The sequence below is a fragment of the Pan troglodytes genome, chromosome 1, assembly GCF_028858775.2.
Source record: "Pan troglodytes isolate AG18354 chromosome 1, NHGRI_mPanTro3-v2.0_pri, whole genome shotgun sequence".
Classification (NCBI taxonomy): Eukaryota; Metazoa; Chordata; class Mammalia; order Primates; family Hominidae; genus Pan; species Pan troglodytes.
In genome coordinates, this window is record NC_072398.2 from 132,920,117 (window position 1) to 132,941,821 (window position 21,705).

The 21,705-nt window shown below is 34.8% G+C and overlaps 1 long non-coding RNA gene across 1 annotated transcript in view; it reads right to left on the reverse strand.

Moving 5' to 3' along the window:
* The window catches only part of LOC129144104 (uncharacterized), a 220,541-nt gene that overhangs the window by 14,195 nt on the left and 184,641 nt on the right, over nt 1-21,705 (reverse strand). Inside the window, exon 2 of the long non-coding RNA XR_008548278.2 lies at nt 9,849-9,949. This is a non-coding gene — a long non-coding RNA (uncharacterized LOC129144104). The remainder of the gene's footprint in view (nt 1-9,848; nt 9,950-21,705) is intronic.

Sequence of the window (21,705 nt, forward strand, 5' to 3'; positions counted from 1 at the left end):
AATGCAAAAGAATGAGCTTAATATGATCCCTGCCTTCAAAGAGTTTTAATCTAAGAAATACTTAAAATCCATTTGATGGTAATCAAATTATTAAAAGATTCTCTTTATGTAGAGCAGATAATGGTAAACTCATTCCATAAACTATCTCGATATATTTTTCCATTCTTGATCTTTACAATACAGGTTAATATGAAGGACATAGAGACTATTCAGATGACAATTAGAAAACAGAACATTTGGACTATCATAATGGGTCCAGAAATAATTGCTTGACTAAATAAATAAGTAGTATTAATAAAATTTTAGTATAAGGAAACAACCATAAGAGCAAAGGTCACTGACATGCATAGAATTTAGGCACCACTCTGAAAGAAGAGAAACTTAGAACCAGAACAGAAACAATTCCCTTAGCTACATCTGGCTAAAGGTTTTATCATTGTCTATTGCAAAAGTGGAAGTTAATATCAAAATATTGTTTTGAATTTATTTATAAATTGTCATGTAATATAATCTGTGTAGCTTTTCCTCTGTGGTCTGGGTTCATCCACTGTCAGTTAAACATGTCTACTTTTTATAAAATGCCAATTTATAAAAACACTGTAGATATTTTTGCAAACAAACTCCTGGCTCCCATTTGACCATTATAGTCACGTGTGCCCATAGCAAGCCTTTCTGATGCTGTATCAGGGTTATTTTTGTCAGTGTATGTACTACAAATTCTTCCTGTATACTTGGATTAAAATTTTGGTATAATCTAGCATCTCATCCAATGTTGCTCATGGATTTCCTTGGAATATGGTCTATCTGGTAAATAGGCCACTGAAGCTACCCATGTGCTACATGCACCCCAGATGAGAGAGGCCAGCTATGAGTGCTCCCCGGAGATCATTGCAATATCCCTGGAAAGATTTCACAATTTAACTTTTTGGAAAAAAATATTTCTTCCACTCTTGTCTGTTGTCCATCCTTTTGTCTCTCTAGCTGCATATTTCATAATTTATTCCTAACTATTGTCCATTTCACCAATGCTCTCTTTGGCTATAACTATGCTGCTGCTAAAACTATCCACTGAGTTTTTCATTTTTGTTACTGTATTTTTATTCGTGGAATTTCTTCTTTTCAAATTTGGCATTTTAGTCTATACAATTTCAGTTTCCCGCTATAATTTTCAAACTTGGCTTTCTTTTCATTCTTAATCAGATAATTTACTATTTTAATCTATGGTTGATAGTCTATGTTTGATACTATATATCAAGTTTTTGTATATATGTTTGTCTATTGAGTTTTCTGATGCCCATACATAGTGTCTTATTTTTGTGTGTCTACTCATCTTTGACAAGTACAAAAAATGCTTCTTGTGACAGAAGCATTCTTAGCAGGAATGACAGCAGATTTCTTGTGGGAAACAGGGCCAAACCAAAAAACTGTGGGTGAACATCTTTAAAGTGATGAAAGAAAAAAGATACTGTCATCTTACAAAAATATCTTTCAAATATTAAGGTGAAGTGAAAACATTTGTAGGTATACAAAGTCAAAATAATTCATCACCAACAAAGCTATACTATAAATAATGTTAAGGAATATCCTGTAAGCAGGAAAAAAACGATACCAGGCATAAATATGAATCCACAGAAAGGATTATAGAGTACCTAAAATTGTAAATAAGTGGGTAGATTTTTAAAATTTAAATTTAAAATCCCCTTAAAATATAATTAAATGTTTAACGAAAATAATAACAATGGACTGTGGGGTTTATAATATATGTAAAAGTAAAAATACCTGACATCACAGGATGAAAACTTGAAGTGAAGAAATAAAACTATATCATTTTAAAGTTCTTATTAAAAAATATGGTTTTATGTGGTAATACTTTAAGACAAATTGTGTAAAGTTGTACACTATATACATTTTATAAAAACCAATAAAACATTTGAGTGAATAAGCAAACCTAAGAGCTCAAATGGAATAATAAAAGGATAAAAGTGCTAAATTCAAAAGAAGTCTGAAAAGGAGAAAAAAGGAACAAAGAACACATGTGACACATAGAAAAAAATGGAAAGATGTCAGATTTATACCCAACCATACTAATAAATATATTAAATGTAAATGGTCTAAATAGCCAAATTAATATAAAATGTTAAATTGTATTTTTTTAAAGATTCAAATTTATGTTGCCTATAAGAAATCCTTTTTAAGTATAAAGAAACTGATTAAAAGTCAAAGAATGAAAAAGATATACCTTTCCAAAGAAAGCTGCAATAACTGTACTAATATTAGACAAAATAGGGTTCAGAACAAAATATTATCAGGAATAGAATGAATAATTTAATAATGAAGATGAGGTCAATTCATTAAGAGAATATAATAATTCTAAAAGTTTATACACTGATATGGTTTGGTTGTGTGTCCCCACTCAAATCTCACCTCACATTGTAATCCCCATAATCCCCATGTGTGAGGGCAGGACCTGGTGGGAGGTGATTATGTCATGGGGTGGTTTCCCCCATGCTGTTCTTCTGATAGTGATTTCTCAAGAGATCTGATGGTTTCATAAGCGTTTGACATTTCCTCCTACACACACTCTCTCTCGCCTGCCACCATATAAGACATGCCTCTGCCCCTTCCTCCATAATTGTAAGTTTCCTGAGGCTTTCCCAGCCATGTGGAACTTTGAGTCAATTAAGCCTCTTTTCTTTATAAATCACCCAGTCTCAGGCAGTTCTTTATAGCAGTATGAAAATGGACTAATACATATGCCTAATAATAAGACTTCATGATACCGGAAGTAAAAACTGATGTAACTGCAAGGATAAATAAATCCATAAAGTCAGAGATTTTATTACCATTCTCTCAATAATTGATAGAATAAGTAGACACAACTTGATTTAATTCATCTTTCTAGAACACTCCACCAAATAATGGAAACACCCAAAACAGTCTTTTCAAGGACTCATGGAACATCTATCCAGAAATAAGTTGAGTTTAATAAGTTTTCTGGATATATAATTAATACACACAAATATACTAAGCATACATTTAGAAAATATAATTTAAAAAATATTTATTATAAGCAGTAACAATATAAGTAAATAAAAATAGCAAAAAACTGTGTACAATCTATCCATAAAAAATATAGAATTTTGAAAATCTCTTCAGAACACCTAAAAAATGAGATACCATATACCTGGATAGGATAATTCAATATTTTAAGATGTCAGGTTTTCCCTGACTTTAAACATTTTCCATGGATTTAAATAACTTTTAATCACAATCCAAATAGAGTTTTTCAAAAAACTAGACAAAACGACATCAAATTGATATAGAAGAGGAAAAGTCAAAGAATAATGAAGAGAGTCCTGGTAAAGTATAGGGTGAAAGGGGCCTTGCCTTTTCAGATATCAAGATTTATTATATTTCTTTTTTGATTATTGCTTTAGGATATTTATAGATTCCGGATATTAGACCTTTGTAGATGGATAGTTTGTGAAGTAGGTTGTCTGTTTACTCCTTTGATAGTTTCTTTTGCTGTGTAAAACCTCTTTAGTTTAATTGTTAATTTTTGTTTTTGATGCAATTGCTTTTGAGGACTTAGCCATAAATTATTTGCCAAGGCTGATATCAAAAAGTGTATTTCCTAAGTTTTATTCTAGAAGTTTTATAGTTTCATGTCTTACAATTAAGTCTCTAATCCATCTTGAGTTAATTTATGTATATGGTGATAATTAGGGGTTCAGTTTCATTCTTCTGCATATTCCAGCAACATTTATTGAATAGGAACTCTATTCCCTATTGCTTATTTTTGTTGAGTTTGTCTAAGATCAGATGGTTGTAAGTGTGTGGTTTTATTTCTGGGTTCTCTAGTCTGTTCCATTTATCTATGTGCCTGTTTTTGTACCAATACCATGCTGTATTGGTTACTGTAGCCTTGGAATATAGTTTTAAGTTAGATAATGTGATGCCTTTAGCTTTGTTCTTTTAGCTTAGAATCACTTTGGCTATTTGGGCTCTTTTTTCATTTTATAGTAATTTTATAATAGCTTTTTCTAATTCTGTATACCTTTGTAACAAACCTTAATATGTACCCCTGATTCTAAAATAAAATTTAAAATAGAAAAAAATACTTAATATACAACTGTAATAATTAGAACCATGTAGTATTGATGATGAAGTAAGACTATTTCACTACTGGTACAATTTGGAGACTTCGGAAACAGACTCACACATGTAAACAAAGTTAATATATGTGAAAGATTTCATGGAACATTACAGGAAAAAGAAACCTGAAGTGATCCACGAGAATGAACTGAAATTAGATTGCTACTTCACATTATACATAAAAATCAATGCACAATGAATGAAAAACTTAAATATGAAAGACAAAACGTTAAAAATTAGAGAAGAAAATCTGGGATAGAAGTTACATCTGGGGAAAGACTAAGGTCAGAAGCAGTGTATAGGTAGAGGTAACACTGTCATATTCTAGTTCTTAATTGTGTTCACATACATTCTTGCTAATATTCTGCATCATAACCTGCATCTGTTCTTACATGCGTTCTTTTGTATAGTTCAAATATTATAAAAATTTTAAAATTCTGTTGTCCTCACGTTAGACTAATACTCAGCTTCAAAAGGGTGAAATTTTCCCACAGCATTACTTTCTCCAGTCAAAATCAATCAATGCCATCTGTCCTTAGTAACCCTTCCATTTTTTCTGCCCTGTATTGAATCATCCTCATTCTCTTATCATTTCTCTGCTATCATAAGACATAAAAAATGAAGTTGTAACTGCTGAGTGTTTCAGGAAGATTTCTTTCTAAATATTTCTTGTTACTTTACTGTTAACATATTTCATTGCCAAGTGAGTTGTTTGAATAGGGGTACTCTCACTGACTCATTTTAAGCACATAAAGCAATAATGCCTAGAAATTTATTTCCTATATGTTAATTTATTTTTATCACATTATTATTTAGTACATGGCATTTATTTCTTTCAGGGATCACATAATTAGTTTGTGAAAATCACTCTGAAGTGGAGGTCTGTCTCCATAAATGCTAATAACTTCATTGAAATTAAAGTAGATCTATGTGACACCTAACTATAAAGCAGAGAAAGCATCTGGAATCTTAGGTTCTGGTCCTAGGTTTTCATTGACAAGCAGAATATTCTTATTTAAATTAATCTCACATTCCAAATCTCAGTGTTCTTATTTACAAAATGAAAGAGTTAGTGTAGTTCTCCCTTAATAAGCTACTTAATTCTGTTTCTAAAATAATATAAATTGCATTATTAGTTTTTTTTACAAATAAAATAATTTCTATAAGACACAGGTCTAGTGTTGGATGCATCGAAATTGTTAGTAAGATTAATACTCAATATTTAGGATGTTAGTCTTTCTCTAACTTCATTCCCTGTGCTGTCACAGATTCAATGCAATCTCGCTCACTTTATTTAAACATTTTCTTAAGAATAACAATCTTCTCAGAGAGAAAGTAGATATAGCCTAAACAATTAACTCTATTGAGCTTCTGGATGCTGTTTAAACATATAGTCTTTAAAAAAATGGACTTGAGTTATTTTGAATTCCAAGTTTAACATAAAATATCAGAGACAAAGCATAAAATTACACACAAACACACACACACACACACAAATTAAGAATGCATGATAATGTAGAAGTTAATTTTCTCTCCAGAAAAAAGCAGACAGTCAACAAGATATATGGAAAAAGAGGTGAATTGGTATAGGAGAGCAATTATATAAAACACAGGGGATCTCCTTTTAAGGTCCCAAACTCTAGCTTTCTTATCCTTGGTTACCATGAGATAGAGAGAGGGATACAGAGATCTCAAGTTTGTTTTATGATGTGAGAACAGAGAGAACATATGCCTTGCTTTCTACGTAATAGCCATACGGGATACACCAATTATCTTATTGAAGCCCCGTTTCCCTTGTGTTGCCAGATCAACAGAGTAGCAATGGCTGAACTAGGCCCTTGACTAATTATGGGCCTGAGACACACCCCAGTTTCCTTCAAAGAATGGTAGGGAAGCATGACAATACTAATAGAGGACTGGCAGACCTGCATACGAATAAGGAGGAGGAGGAGTCAGGTCAGATTACTTAGATCTGATTGCTGAAGGCCATGGCAGAACTGTGAACCTCAGCACACCTGTTAGCATATGATGACAACAGCCAATTGAAGCAAAGTACACCACCATCACAGAAAACACTGGAGGGTGGTCATGAGCCAGAATACCCCCTTCCATGATGCTATGTATGCCTAAAAAGATACCACCCTGGGAAAGTGAAAGGTCAAGGATTTGATGTCACTGAGTTATCCTTTCCTTAGAAAGATTTTTAATCTAACAGAGTCTGAGTTACACTTCTGGTTACGACTAAGGTTCCTTGCATAAAGTGAAAATAGGAACATATTAGCTAAGTAAATTTTTATTTATAGATAAAGAATACAACTTTTTTAATATTGAAATATATGGCTATGATATGTTCACTTGCTTTACCAATATTATTGTTATTATCTTTATTGCAGTTGTGGTAACTATTTTCACAAGATCCCCTTTAACTCTTATGTACCTTGATCAATTTTATTTTTAATTAATTTTTTTAATTTATAATTGACACACAATAATTATGCATATTTTGGGGGTGGAGTGTGATGTTTCAATGCATGTATAAATTGTATAATGACCAAATCAGAGTAATTACACATATGTTATTTCAAACTTCTATAATTTATTTGTTGTGACAACATTCAAAATCTTCTAGCTATCTTGAGTATACACTGCATTGTCATTTGCTATTGTATTCATCCATTTTCATGATGCTGATAAAGACATACCAAAGACTGGGCAATTTACAAAGGAAAGAGATTTAATGGACTTACAGTTCCGTGTGGCTGTGGAGGCCTCACGATCTTTGCAGAAGGTAAAAGGCATGTCTCAAATGGCAGCAAACAAGAGAAGAGAGCTTGTACAGGGAAACTCCCCTTTTTAAAACCATCAGGTCTCATGAGACTTATTCACTATCATGAGAACAGCATGACATGATTCAATTACTTCCCACTGGGTCCCACCCACAACACATGGGAATTCAAGATGAAATTTGAGCGGGTACACAGCCAAACCATATCATTTCACCCCTGACCCCTCCCAAATCTCATGTCGTCACATTTCAAAACCAATCATGTCTTCCCTGCAGTCCCCCAAAGTTTTAACTAATTTCAGCATTAACTCAAAAGTCCATAGCCCAAAGTCTCATTCGAGACAAGGCAAGTCTCTTTGGCTTATAAGCCTGGAAAAATCAAAAGCAAGTTAATTACTTCCTAGATATAATAAGGGTATAGGAATTTGGTAAATACACTCATTCCAAATGGGAGAAATTGGCCAAAACAAGGAGCTACAGGCCCCATGCAAGTCCAAAAATCCAGTGGGGCAGCGAAATCTTAAAGCTCCAAAATGATCTCCTTTGACTCCATATCTCACATCCAGGTCACACTGATACAAGAGGTGGGTTCCCATGGTCTTGGGCAGCTCCACCCCTGTGGCTTTGCAGGGTACAGTCTCCCTCCAGGCTGCTTTCATGGGCTGGCATTGCGTGCCTGTGGCTTTTCCAGGTACACAGTGCAACCTGTTGGTGGATCTACCATTCTGGAGTCTGGAGGATGGTGGCCCTCTTCTCAAAGCTCCACTAGGTGGTGCCCCAGTAGGGACTCTGCATGGGGGCTCTGATCCCACATTTCCTTTCTGCACTGCGCTAGCAAAAGTCATCCATGAGGGGCTCACCCCAGCAGCAAACCCGCCTGGGCATCCATGCATTTCCATACATCCTCTGAATTCTAGGCAGAGGTTCTCAAATCCCAATTTTTGACTTCTTTACACTTGCAGGCTCAACATCACGTGGAAGCTGTCAAGGCTTGGGGCTTACACCCTCTGAAGCCATGGCCCAATCTCTACAATGGCCCCTTTCAGCCACTTCTGAAGTGGATGGGAGGCAGGTCACCAAGTCCCTAGGCTGCAAGTAGCACAGGGACCCTGAGCCCAGCACTCAAAACCATTTTTTCCTCCTAGGCCTCAGGACCTGATAGGAGGGGCTGCTGTGAAGACCTCTGACATGCCCTAGAAATATTTTACCTGTTGTTTTGGGGATTAACATTTGTCTCCTCATTACTTATGCAAATTTCTGCAACCAGCTTGAATTTCTCCTCAGAAAATGGGATTTTCTTTTCTATTGCATTATCGGCTGCATATTTTCTCAACTTTTGTACTCTGCTTCCCTTATAAAATTGAATGCACGGCAACAAAAGCTAAACTTGACAAATGGGATCTAATTAAACTAAAGAGCTTCTGCACAGCAAAATAAACTACCATCAGAGTGAACAGGCAACCTACAGAATGGAAGAAAATTTTTGCAATCTACTCATCTGACAAAGGGTTAATATCCAGAATCTGTAATGAACTCAGACAAATTTACAAGAAAAAAACAAACAAAAAGTGGGCAAAGGATATGAACAGACACTTCTCAAAAGAAGACATCTATGTAAGCAAAAGACACATGAAAAAATGCTCATCATCTCTGGCCATCAGAGAAATGCAAATCAAAACCACAATGAGATACCACCTCACACCAGTTAGAATGCCGATCATTAAAAAGTCAGGAAACAACAGGTGCTGGAGAGGATGTGGAGAAATAGGAACACTTTTACACTGTTGGTGGGACTGTAAACTAGTTCAACCATTGTGGAAGTCAGTGTGGCGATTCCTCAGGGATCTAGAACTAGAAATACCATTTGACCCAGCCATCCCATTACTGGGTATATACCCAAAGGATTATAAATCATGCTGCTATAAAGACACATGCACATGTATGTTTAGTGCAGCACTATTCACAATAGCAAAGACTTAGAACCAACCCAAATGTCCAACAATGATAGACTGGATTAAGAAAATGTGGCACATATACACCATGGAATACTATGCAGCCATAAAAAATGATGAGTTCATGTCCTTTGTAGGGACATGGATGAAGCTGGAAACCATCATTCTCAGCAAACTATCGCAAGGACAAAAAACCAAACACTGCGCATTCTCACTTATAGGTGGGAACTGAACAATGAGAACACATGGACACAGGAAGGGGAACATCACACACCAGGGCCTGTTGTGGGGTGGGGGGAGGGGTGAGGGATAGCATTAGGAGATATACCTAATGTTAAATGACGAGTTAATGGGTGTAGCACACCAACATGGCACATGTATACACATGTAACAAACCTGCATGTTGTGCACATGTACCCTAAAACTTAAAGTATAATAAAAAAAAAGTTGAATGCCTTTAACAGCACCCAAGTCACATTTTGAATTTTTTGTTGCTTAGAAATTTCTTCCACCAGATGCCCTAAATCATTTCTCTCACGTTCAAAGTTTCACAAATCTCTAGGGCAAGGGCAAAAATGCCACCAGTCTCTTTGCTAAAACATAACAAGAGTCAACTTTGCTCCAGTTCCCAACGAGTTTCTCATTTCCATCTGAGACCACCTCAGCCCGGACTCTATTGTTCATATCATTATCAGCATTTTGTGCAAATACATTCAACAAGTCTCTAGGAAGTTCCAAACTTTCCCACATTCTCCTATTTTCTTCTGAGTCCTCTAAACCGTTCCAACCTCTGCCTGTTATCCAGTTCCAAAGTCGTTTCCACGTTTTTGGGTATGTTTTCAGTAGTGCCCCACTCTACTGGTACCAATGTACTGTATTAGTCTGTTTTCACGTTGCTGGTAAAGATATACCAAAGACTGGGCAATTTACAAAATAAAGAGGTTTAATGGACTTACGGTTCCATGTGGCTGGGGAGGTCTGACAATCATGGTGGAAGGTGAAAGGCACATCTCACATGGTGCCACACAAAAGAAGAGGGCTTGTGCAGGGAAACCACCTGTTTAAAACCATCAGATCTCATGAGACCTATTCACTATCATGAGAAAAGCACAAGAAAGACCATCTCTTATGATTCAGTTACCTTCCACTGAGTCCCTCCCACAACACATGGGAATTCAAGATGAGATTTGGGTGGAGACACACCCAAACCATATCAGCTATACTCACCCTACTTTGTAATAGAACACCAAAATTTATTCTTCCTGTCTAACTGTAACTTTGCACCTATTGAACAACCTCTCCTGGTCCCCCCTGCTCATCCCTACCCTCCCCAGCCCTGGTAATCACTACTCTACTCTCTATTTTTATAAAATCAGCTATTTTAGAGTCCTCATGTGAGTGAGATAATGCAGTGTTTGTCCTTCTATTGGTGGCTTATTTCACTTAATATCATGTCCTCCACGTTCATCCATGTTGCCACAAATAACAAATTTCATTTTGTGTAATGGCTGAATAATACTCTCTGGTGCATGCACATGAGTGCATTTGTGCATGTGTGTGTGTGTGTTACAGTTTTTCATCCTTTCATCTGTAGATGAGCATTAAGGTTGATTCAATAGCTTGGCTATTTTTAATAGTGCTGCAGTGCTGCAACAAATTTGGGCATGCAGATGTCTCTTCAACATACTAATTTCACTTTCTTTGGATGTGTACCCAATATATGGGATTGCTGGATCATATGGTAGTTCTATTTTTAATTTTTTGAGGAACTTTATACTATTTTCCATAATGACTGTAGTAATTTACATTCCTATCAACAGTATATAAGAGTGCCCTTTTCTTCACATCCTTGACAGCATTTCTTTTTTGTCTTTTTGATAATAGTCATTCTAACTGGAGTAAGGAGATATCTCATTGTGGTTTTGACTTGCATTTCCCTGATGATTAGTGATGTTGACGATTTTTTCATGTCTCTGTCAGCCACTTGCATGTCTTCTTTTGAAAAATGTCCATTTTAGCCTTCTGCACATTTTTAATTGGATTATTTGGGTTTCTTTTTTGCTATTGGATGATTAAAGAAATCGAAGAGAACATATATAAAAGACATCCCATGCTTATAGATTGGAAGAATTAATACTGTTAAAATGTCCATATTACTCAAATTGGTCTACAAATTCAGTGCAATCCCTATCAAAATACTAATTACATTCTTCACATAACTAGAAAAGAATTATCTTAAATTCATATGCAAATGCAAAAGATGCCAGATAGTCAAAGCAATCATAAGTGAAAAGAATGAAGCTGAAGGCATCCCACTACCTGAGTTCAAAACACAGTACAAAGTCATAGTAACCAAAAATAGCATAGTACTGGCATTAAAACAGATGCATAGACTGATGGAATATAATAGAGAACCCAGAAAGAAATCCATACATTTACAGCCAATTGATTTTCAGCAAAGTCAACAAAAACACACATGGGGGGAAGGACAGTTTTCAATAAATAGTACTATGAAAACTGGATATCCACATGCAAAAGAATAAAATTAGATCCCTATTTTTTACCCTATACAAAAGTCAACTCTAAATGGATTAAGGACTAAACTGTAATAATCAAAACTATGAAACTACTGGAAGAAAGCCTAGGGAAAATGCTTCATGAGTTGAACTGGGCAAGGATTTTTAAAATAAGACCTCAAAAGCACAGGGAACAAAAGCAAAAATAGGCAAATAGGATTATATTGAATGAAAAAGCTACTGTACCACAAAGTAGGCAATCAATAAAGAGACAAACCTACAGAATGGGAGAGAGAATTCAAGAACTGTGGGACAATGCTGAATGATCTAATGTAAATGAAATTGAAGTCTTAGATAGAAGGAAATTTGACCAAGAATTTCTCGTAAGTGAGTGAAGACATCAAACCACAGATGTAATAATCCCAGCATAAGCCAAGCAGGATGTTTAGCCCTACTATACAAGTTAGAGGTCAAGGGAGTAACATCTTTAAAGTACTGAAAGACAAAAAAATACTATGAACCCATAATTCTGCACCCAGGAAAAATACTTTTCAAAAGAAAGGCAAAATAAAGACTTTTTTTCAGTCAAACAAAGCCTGAGAGAATTTATGTCAGTAGAACTGCATTTTAAGAGATGCTAAACAAAAGTCTTTAGGCATCCACACTAGAACTGAATCTACACAAAGAAATGAAGATTGGTGTTAACTACGCAAATGGAGGTAAAAGTAAAAAGCATATATAATCACTTTAAAATATTTGAGTGTTTAATGCAAGACTTGTGACAATATTATGGAGTTTAAACTCTATATAACATTAATATATGTGACAATATCACAAAGGATGGGAAAAGGGTTTGGAAATATTCTGTTATAAGGTTCTGATGCTATTTATGAGCGAGTACATATAATTTTTTTTTTTGAGACAGAGTCTTGTTCTGTCACCCAGGGTAGAGTGCAGTGATACAATCATAGCTCACTGCAGCCTCAATGTCTCAGGCTCATGCTATCCACTTGCCTTAGCCTCGAGTTGGTAGGACTACAGGCTACACCACCATGCCTGGATTTTTTTTTTTTTTTTTTTTTTTTGTAGAGACAGGAGTCTCATTATGTTGTCCAGGCAGGTCTCAAACTCCTGGGCTCAAGCAATCCAACCATCTTGGCCTCCTAAAGTGCTGGGATTACAAGTGTGAGCCACCACGACCTGCCTATATCATTATTATTTGAAAGTAGCCTCTGATAAGTTAAATACATATGCTAACCCCTAGGGAACAACTGAAAGTTGGTGGAGTGATATAACTAATTAGCCAAAAATGGAAATAGAAGCATTTTAAAATATTTAATTTAAAATAAGATAGAAAGAAGTAACAAAGAATCAAAGGAATTAATTAAAAGCAATTAGTAAGGTAGTAAATTTAAATCTAATAATATCAATAATCATATTAAGTGTAAATTGTCTAATTTCCCTAATCAAAAAGCAGAGATTTTCAAAATTGGGTAATAAAGGAAAATCCAACTATATGTTGTCTACAAGAAATTCATATTAAATATAAAGGCAAGTATAAGTTAAAAGTATTAAAAATATTGTAAACAGTAATTTTTAAAAGCTGGAGTGGTAATATTAACATTCAATGAAATAAACTTCACAACAAGCTGTATTACTAGGGATAAAGAAAGACATTACATAATGATAAATGGGTAAGTTCATAAAAAAGACAAATCATTCCTAAATGTCACTGGATAAGATTAAATATGTGAAAAAAATAGTATGCTTATATATAAATTAATGTAATAAATATAAATATAATAGCATTGAAAACATTAACAACTTAGGTATTTAATGGGATAATCTGCGTATATATCTGACAAAAGAAATACAAAATTTGTTATACTGAAAACTATAACATATTGATTTAAATAAATCAAAACCCTAAATAAATGAAGAGAATATCATGTTCATGAGTCAGAAAATAATACTCTTAAGATTTCGGTTCTCTCTGATTTGGTCTATAGATTTAGTGCAATCCAAATCAAAATCTCAAACAGGCCTTTTTTTTGTTTTGGTTTGGTTTGGGGTTTTTTGTAAAAATCAGTAAGCTGATTCTAAAATTTAGGTGCAAAGAGCGAAGAACCTAGAATAATGGAGGCAATTTAAAACAAAATTAAGGAATAAAGATGAAGAACCCTCACTACTCCATTTCCAGATTGACTGTAAAGCATTGGTATATAGAACAATTGAACAAAATGGAGTCCAGAAATAGACCCAAACATATATGATAGATTGATTATTTAGTAAAGTTGCCAGGGCAATTCAGTGTATAAAGAATGACTTTTCCACAAATGATGCTAGAACAATTGGGCATACATTTTTAAAAAGTACTTAAATACTCATATCATATTTATAAAAGAACTCAAAATGAACTATAAACCTTGATGTAAAACCCAAAACTTAAGACAGGAGAATCTCTGTGATCTTAAATTAGGCAAAATATTTTAGAGAGGACAGAAAAATCACAATTCATTAAAAAATTGGTAAATTGGAACCATAAAAACTAAAACTGCTCTTCAAAAGACACTATTAAGAAAATGAAAAGGCAAAACACAGATTAGGAGAAAATATTTGCAAACACGTATTTGAAAAAGAACTTGTAGTCATAATACATAAAAAACGCTCATGAAGTGAGAATAGGAAAACAAACTGCCCAATTTTAAAATGTTGGCAAAAGAATTAAACAGACACTTCACAAAAGAGCTATTGATGGCATGAAAAGATGCTCAACATCATTCGTCATATGAAAATGCAAATTAAATCCAAAGTGAGGTATCACAATAGACTCATTAGCTAAACTTAAAAGCTGACAAAACCAAGTGCTGCTAAGGAGACAGAGCAATGGGAACTTTCATACATTACTGATGGTAATGAAAAATAATTCAGAAATGTTAGAAAAAGTTTTGTAGTGTCTTATACATTTAAGCATACTCTTAGACCCAGTAATTCCATTCCTGCCTATTTATCCAAAAGAAAAGACAACTTATGGACATACAAAAATTCTCATGTACATGTTTATAATCACGCCCACAAATTCTAGATAGCAGAAATGACCAGATATAAACTCCACTTGTTGTTCACTGTCACTTAACTGATGCCTTGTAAACTCTATTGTTGTAGCTAGAGATTAAAATACCGAGTAATACAAGGCCTGAGATTATCCCTTGTGGAAACTGATTGACTCTCCAACATAACAATTGCAATAAATTTTTGTAAGTTCTTCCACAAAACTTTCAGTTCCGTGCAAAGCCTTTTGTAATTCATGCATATTACACTAATTGTCCTCCCTTAATAAATACAAAGCTTAAGAGATCTGCTATTTTTGAGGCGGTGTGGATGAAATCACAGCACCATAGCGGCAGGATTAAGAACAGAATTGGGAAAGAGAAAGGAAACAAGAATCTAAATTAAATTATTAGAAAACAAGTAAAAGACACCTGTACAGTAATAAAAAAAGAACACTCCTTAAAAGCAATAATCACAGTTGATTTAATGTATATTAGTTTAATATTTTACAGTAAATATGAATGAATGCACGCAATCTAGAAGAAAGGTATAATGGGCATATATTTTCCAAATATAATTTAATGTTAGTAGGTACATGCAAAACATGGTAACTAATCATTGATTTAAGTATATTTTTAATCATTACTTGAAGAAAATTCATCATTTTCTTTGCTCTATTTACCATTATTCAGTTTCTGATGAGTTTGCTATGAAGGAAGTTGCACTTCATTGCACTGGGGGCAAAATTAGTGCTTGCTTCCAATTCATTTGTTGACTATGGTTGTATCATAGAGGAGGAACCCTAAAGAGCTCTTTACCTGGCTGCTCTTATTCTGGGTTCTAAATTAGAACTATCCTCTACCAGGAAGTTCCTGTTTTCTCCTCTTTGACCTGTAATGTAGCTGCCCTAAAGTTCTGGAACTGTGCTGTCCAATATGGTAGCCACTAGTCATATGTGGCTATTTAAAGAATTTTTTTTTTTTTTTTTTTTTTTTTTTTTTTTTTTTTTTTTTTAGCGACTGCAGTGGAGTGAACATAGCTAACTACAGCCTTGACCACTTGGGCTCAAGTGATCCTCCCATCTCAACCTCCTAAGTAGCCGGGAGTACAGATGCACATGCCACCGTGCCTGGCTAAATTTTTGTTTGTTCGTTTATTTTTCTAGGTACAGATGGAGGCTTGCTGTATTTCCCCACCTGGTTTCAAACTGCTAGCCTAAAGCGATCCTCCAGCCTTGGCCTCTCAAAGTGCTGGGATTACAGGCATGAGCCACTGTGTGCAGCCACTATATACGTTTAGATGAATTAAAGTTTAATAAATAAAAATTCACGTCTTTAGTTGTAACTGTCCCAGGACAAATGCTTGAGAATCATAAGCAAGCCAGTGCCTTCTGTATTGAACAGTGCAGATTACAGAATTTTTCCATAATCACAAAAGTTCTATGGGTCATCCCTAACCTAGAGCCAAAAATTTTCTATCTAAAAGTATCTGCTTACAATAATGATAATCTTCCTCAACTGTTGTCCTTCTCCCTAGGTCTACCTCTACAATGCTCTTATTTTTCCATCAAAGTATTCACCATAACATTTGGTCTGAGGACGTCATGTGTATTCTCTACTCCTTCAAGGTGTCTTCAAGGTGTACCCAGTGTATAATGAATTTAGTTTGCATTGAAATATGTTGCCCTTCTAAAATGGAACATTTCCTCTGTTCCTGCACTGCTACTTCCCAGAGCCCTACTCTGGGAAAATTACTATATTAAATGAGATGGGAGCTCACAAAATCATGAAATGCAACTAACAAAATTAATTCTAATTGCCCTACATAAAAGTACCATCAAATGGATTGAATAAAGGATGAAAGTCTATAAGCAGAGAATAAAAAATGGTTCTATTTTCAGTTCAGGTTTGGTGTTGCATAGGCTGCCAAGAAGTTCTTTGTTCAGTTTGATTTTATTTAACAACATTATTAATGATTTGGAAAGAGAAGTAAACAAGTTCTTAATGAAACTCATTGATGAGGCTGACTGGGTAGTGTTACAAACACAACTCATGGCAAAGAAATTATCTAATGAGATGGAGAGGGCAGTGAACTATTGACAAAAGCAGCCCCAAATTATATTCTACTTAGTAAAAATTAATGCTTAGTAATAAAGATGCCTAATTCAAAACAAAACTGCTTAACACAGACATAAGGAAAATAATTTCTGGTCTTTGCTATATTAAACCCTGCAATAATATGCTTATAAAGGAAGCAGTGGGCTTTATGTTCTTTGATTAAAGTTGTATTATCTGACATAGAGAAACATAATTCTTTTTACCCATGGCACTATCATCTTAGGATGTCTGGCTAATCAATAAGTAATAAGTTAGAGTAAGTTTGACGACTATTTTTCACTGAATTGATCTTCAGGTTGTGTTTTTGAATTAGGTTATATGTATGTGCAAAGAAGTTCATACAAAATACAAATATAACTAGAAATGTTATTGTCTATCCTATTCACAGTTTCTTATAAGGAACTCTGGCATGTATTGAGAATATATATGTATATATATATATACACACACACACACACACACACACGTGCATGCACACATACTCAGATATATTTGGTTATACTTTTTTACAAATTTTACTTACATACTTAACTACATTTGAACAGTGGAGAAGAACAACAAAAATTGAAATTACTGCTGATTTTATAAATATGGTTATAAGTTAGAGTTATTTTAGTGTTATGTAACTCATTTTTATTGTGCTAAAATATAAATAAAATTTACCACTTAACCCAGTTTTTTGGTGTATAGTTCAGCAACATTAAGTATATTTACATTGCCAGACTCTAATACCTCTGAGAAAGTGGAAAATATTCACTCTGACCTTGAAATTTTCACCAAATAGTTCTATCTTTGTATTTGCTGAGACTCCTTCCTGCTTGCAGAGCGACCATTTGTTCATTTCACAGCTGGCCACCCATCCCAAATCCCTAGGAATACAGCAAGAGAAACTCTTTCACACGTTCATCAAAATATATATATATATATATATATATATATTCATAGCATTAGTGTTTATTAAATGAAAAATGGAAAATAGAAACAACACAAACATTCATCAACAGGAGAAAGCATAAATAAATTATGACATCTGTACACAATGTACTTTTGTATAATAAACTATAGCGACATGTAACAACACAGGTGAATCTCAGAAAAAAACAAATTGTATTTAAAAACTAAGCCACAGAAAACTTCATACAATATATCATTTCTTATCAATTTTATAAATTTCAAAAGCAAGATAGTATAAATGATACATTGTTTAAAAAACACATGATAAAAATATTTTAAAGACAAGGGAGTAATAAATGTAAAATCAAGGAAGGCAATTATTTCCAGGGGTCAAAATAGATGAAAAACAGAGCACAAAGTAATTTGTAGCACTACTGATCATATGGTAGATCTTAATTTGGGTGGGTGGTTTTTCTTTATTTTGTGCTTTTTTTTTTCTTTTTTTCTTTTTTCTTTTTTTTGAGTGGGAGCAGTCAACCCCTTGTAGACCTGCTGTTTAGAATTCTCAAGTACGCGTAAAAAGGTGAAGATTGGAAAGGCTACACTTCTCTTACTACCATGGGCTTCTACTTCCCACACTCCTGTCATACCACAAGGGGAAGTTTTATTACTGTAGACCATTCCCACAAGAGTGTCACCCACAGAGTGAGTCTCTGATTTGAAATATAATATTTTTCTTAATTCTAAGTCATTGCTTGGCTTCACATTATTAACATTCCTGATTGTTAACATTGCTGGCTTATCCACAATAGCTGTGTACATGTGTAAAATAACAGTGGTTATTTAAACTATTTTCCAGTCACTCAGATCTATTCTTAAATTGAGGAAGTGTTTTTACATGAATGAAGAAATAAGTATGTAAATAAATGAATTAAATATCTGTTAATAAATTATTTAAAACAATTAAAATACTCTGATGCAATGGAAAATTATATACCTGGGCTGGGTGCACTGGCCCATGCCTGTAATCCCAGCACTTTGGGAGGCTGGGGTGGGCGGATCATGAGTTCAGGAGTTTGAGACCAGCCTGGCCTACATGGTGAAACCCGGTCTTTACTAAGAATACAAAAATTAGCCGTGTGTGGTGGCGTGTGCCTCTAATCCCAGTTTCTCAGGAGGCTGAGGGAAGAGAATTGCTTGGACCTGGGAAGCAGAAGTTGCAGTGAGCTGAGATCACACCACTGCACTCCAGCCTGGGCAACAGAGCAAGACTCCATCTCAGAAAGAAAAAAAAAATGAAAATGAAAATTATGTACCACCCCAAATCACCGAGGCATGTATTTATGTAGGAAAAACATAAAATACATATATACATATATATATATATATATATATATATATATATATATATTAGGTAAATGCAAGTTTTAGAATACATCTTTTCTATTTGTTTAAAATTTTCAATGTTATGAATACTCAATTAGGAGCAGATGAGGGCCACATTGATACGCCTTTCACAGAAATTGTATGTTTTTTAAAAAAGTAATCCATGAGTATTTTAAATTGAGACTTTTTTAATGTATTTCTCACATCTCCCCAGAATTCAGGGCAGTTCTGAGGTATAGTGCTATATTTTCTACCTTCCTTTTGGGTCTCTTTTATAAATCCTGACCCCTTCACTCACCATGGAGCAAGGTGAATGTTTATATTTACTAAGCCTCCACTCTCCCATATCATGCCAATTGTAGAATCCACCACTCCTGTCTAATGTACCTGTGGTTTTTGGAAATGGTTCTATTGTAAATTTATTCTCATTAATTTCCTCCTAAAACAGGTTCTTTGAATTGCTGACATCTTGGGTTTCCCCATTTAAACAGCTACACACTGAATACTCACCTGCAGTAAAGCTTACTGATTGACAAGCTCTATTTTTATACACAAAGTTTCCAGTCAGCTTCTTAGCACTTTTTAAAACATTTTAATTAAATTATGATGCACATATAGGAAGTACACAAACAAGTGTGTGGCTCACTGAATTATGGCAAGGTGAGGAAACCTATGTAACTACCACCAAATTAAGAAATCAATCATTGCCAGGATCCCAGAAGTGCTGCTGGTACCCCCTCCTTAGCCACTCCCGCCTCCTTAAAGGTAACGATTATCCTAACTATAAAAATTGTAGTTTAGCTTTAGCTTTATCTATTTTAAAATTTTTTGTAAGTGGGATTATATATTAGGTATTACTTTGTGTCTGGCTTGTTTCTCTCAATGTATTTGTGAGATTCATCCTGCTGTATATAGCAGTTCCTTCATTCACATTTAAATTTAATTCACTTTATCCATTTGATAATTGATAGATGTTTGGATTTGGGGATGAGTTTTTTTTTTTTTTCAGCACAAACAGCTACAAAGCATTTGATACCCTGTTCGATAGTACATACAAGAACAAACATAAACACTTGACTAGGAAACATTCAAGCCTAAAAACTGTTGGGTTGAAAATGAAGACAGCACATTTTTCATGATCCTTCCCCATGTGAAAACTAGGACCATAAATTACATACAACAATATGCATATTATATATAAAAATAAAATGACCCCATGTTCTGCAGCCCTCTTGGTTGACTTTTCCCTTTTTAAATTTTTTTCAACTTTTATTTTTAGTTTATGGGTACATGCGCAGGGCATGCAGGTTGTTAAATAGGTAAACATGCGCCATGGTGGTTTGCTGCACAGATCATCCCATCACCTGGGATTAAGCCCAGCATCCATTAGCTATTCTTTCTGATGCACTCCCTTCCCTCAGCCCCCACAGGTGCCCAACGTGTGTTGTTCCCTGCCATGTGCCCATGGATTCTCTTCATTCAGCTCCCACTTATAAGTGAGAGCATGTGGTGTTTGGTTTACTGTTCTTGCATTAGTTTGCTGAGGATAATGGCTTCCAACTTTATCCATGTCCCTGTAAGGGACATCATCTCATTCCTTTTTATGGCTGCATTGTATTCCATGGTGTATGTGTACCACATTTTCTTTATCCAGTCTATCACTGATGGACATTTAGGTTGATTACCTGTCTTTGCTATTGTGAATAGTGCTGTGATGAACATAGGTGTGCATGTATCTTTATAATAGAATGATTTATATTCCTTTGAGTATATAAGCAGGAATGGGATTGCTGAGTCAAATGGTATTTCTGCCTCTAGATCTCTGAGGAATCACCACACTCTTTCACAATGGTTGAACTAATTTACACTCCCACTAACAGCGTAAAAATGTTCCTTTTTCTCCTCAACCTTGCAAGCATCTGTTGTTTTTGGTTTTGTTTTGTTTTGTTTTTGAGATGGAGTCTCTCTCTGTCTCCCAGGCTGGATTGCAGTGGCATGATATCAGCTCACTGCAACCTCTACCTCCAGAGTTCAAGGAATTCTCCTGTCTCAGTCTCCCCAGTAGCTGGGACTACAGACGTGCACCACCATGCCCAGGTAATTTATTTGTATTTTTAATACAGACGGAGTTTTACCATTTTGGCCAGGCTGGTCTTAAACTCCTGAACTCAAGTGACCCACCTGCCTCGGCTTCCCAAATTGCTGGGATTACAGGCATGAGCCACTGCACCCCTCCTGTTTTCGGACTTTTTAATAATTGCCATTCTAACCCGCATGAAATGGTATCTCACTGTGGTTTTGATTTGCACTTCTCTGTTGATCAGTGATGTTGAGCTTTTTATTGTACATTTCTTGGCTGCATGTATGTCATTTGCCAAGGGTCTTTCATATCCTTTGCCCACTTTTTAAAGTGGTTGTCTTTTTCTTGTAAATGTGTTTAAGTTCCTTGAAGACTCTGTATATTAGACCTTTGTCAGGTGGATAGATTGAAAAAGTTTTCTCCCATTCTGTAGGTTGTATGTTCAATCTGATGATAGTTTCTTTTGCTGTGCAGGGGCTTTTTAGTTTAATTAGATCCCATTTGTCAATTTTGGCTTTTGTTGTGATTGCTTTTGGCATTTTCATCATGGAATCTTTGCCCATGCCTATGTCCTGAATGGTATTGCCTAGATTTCCTTCTAGGGTTTTTATAGTTTGGGGTTTTACATTTAAGTCTTTAATCCGTCTTGAGATAATTTTTGTATACGGTATAAGAAAGGGTCCACTTTCAATTTTCTGCATATGGCTAGCCAGCACTCCCAGCACCATTTATTAAATAGGGAGTCATTTCCTCATTGCTTGTTTTTGTT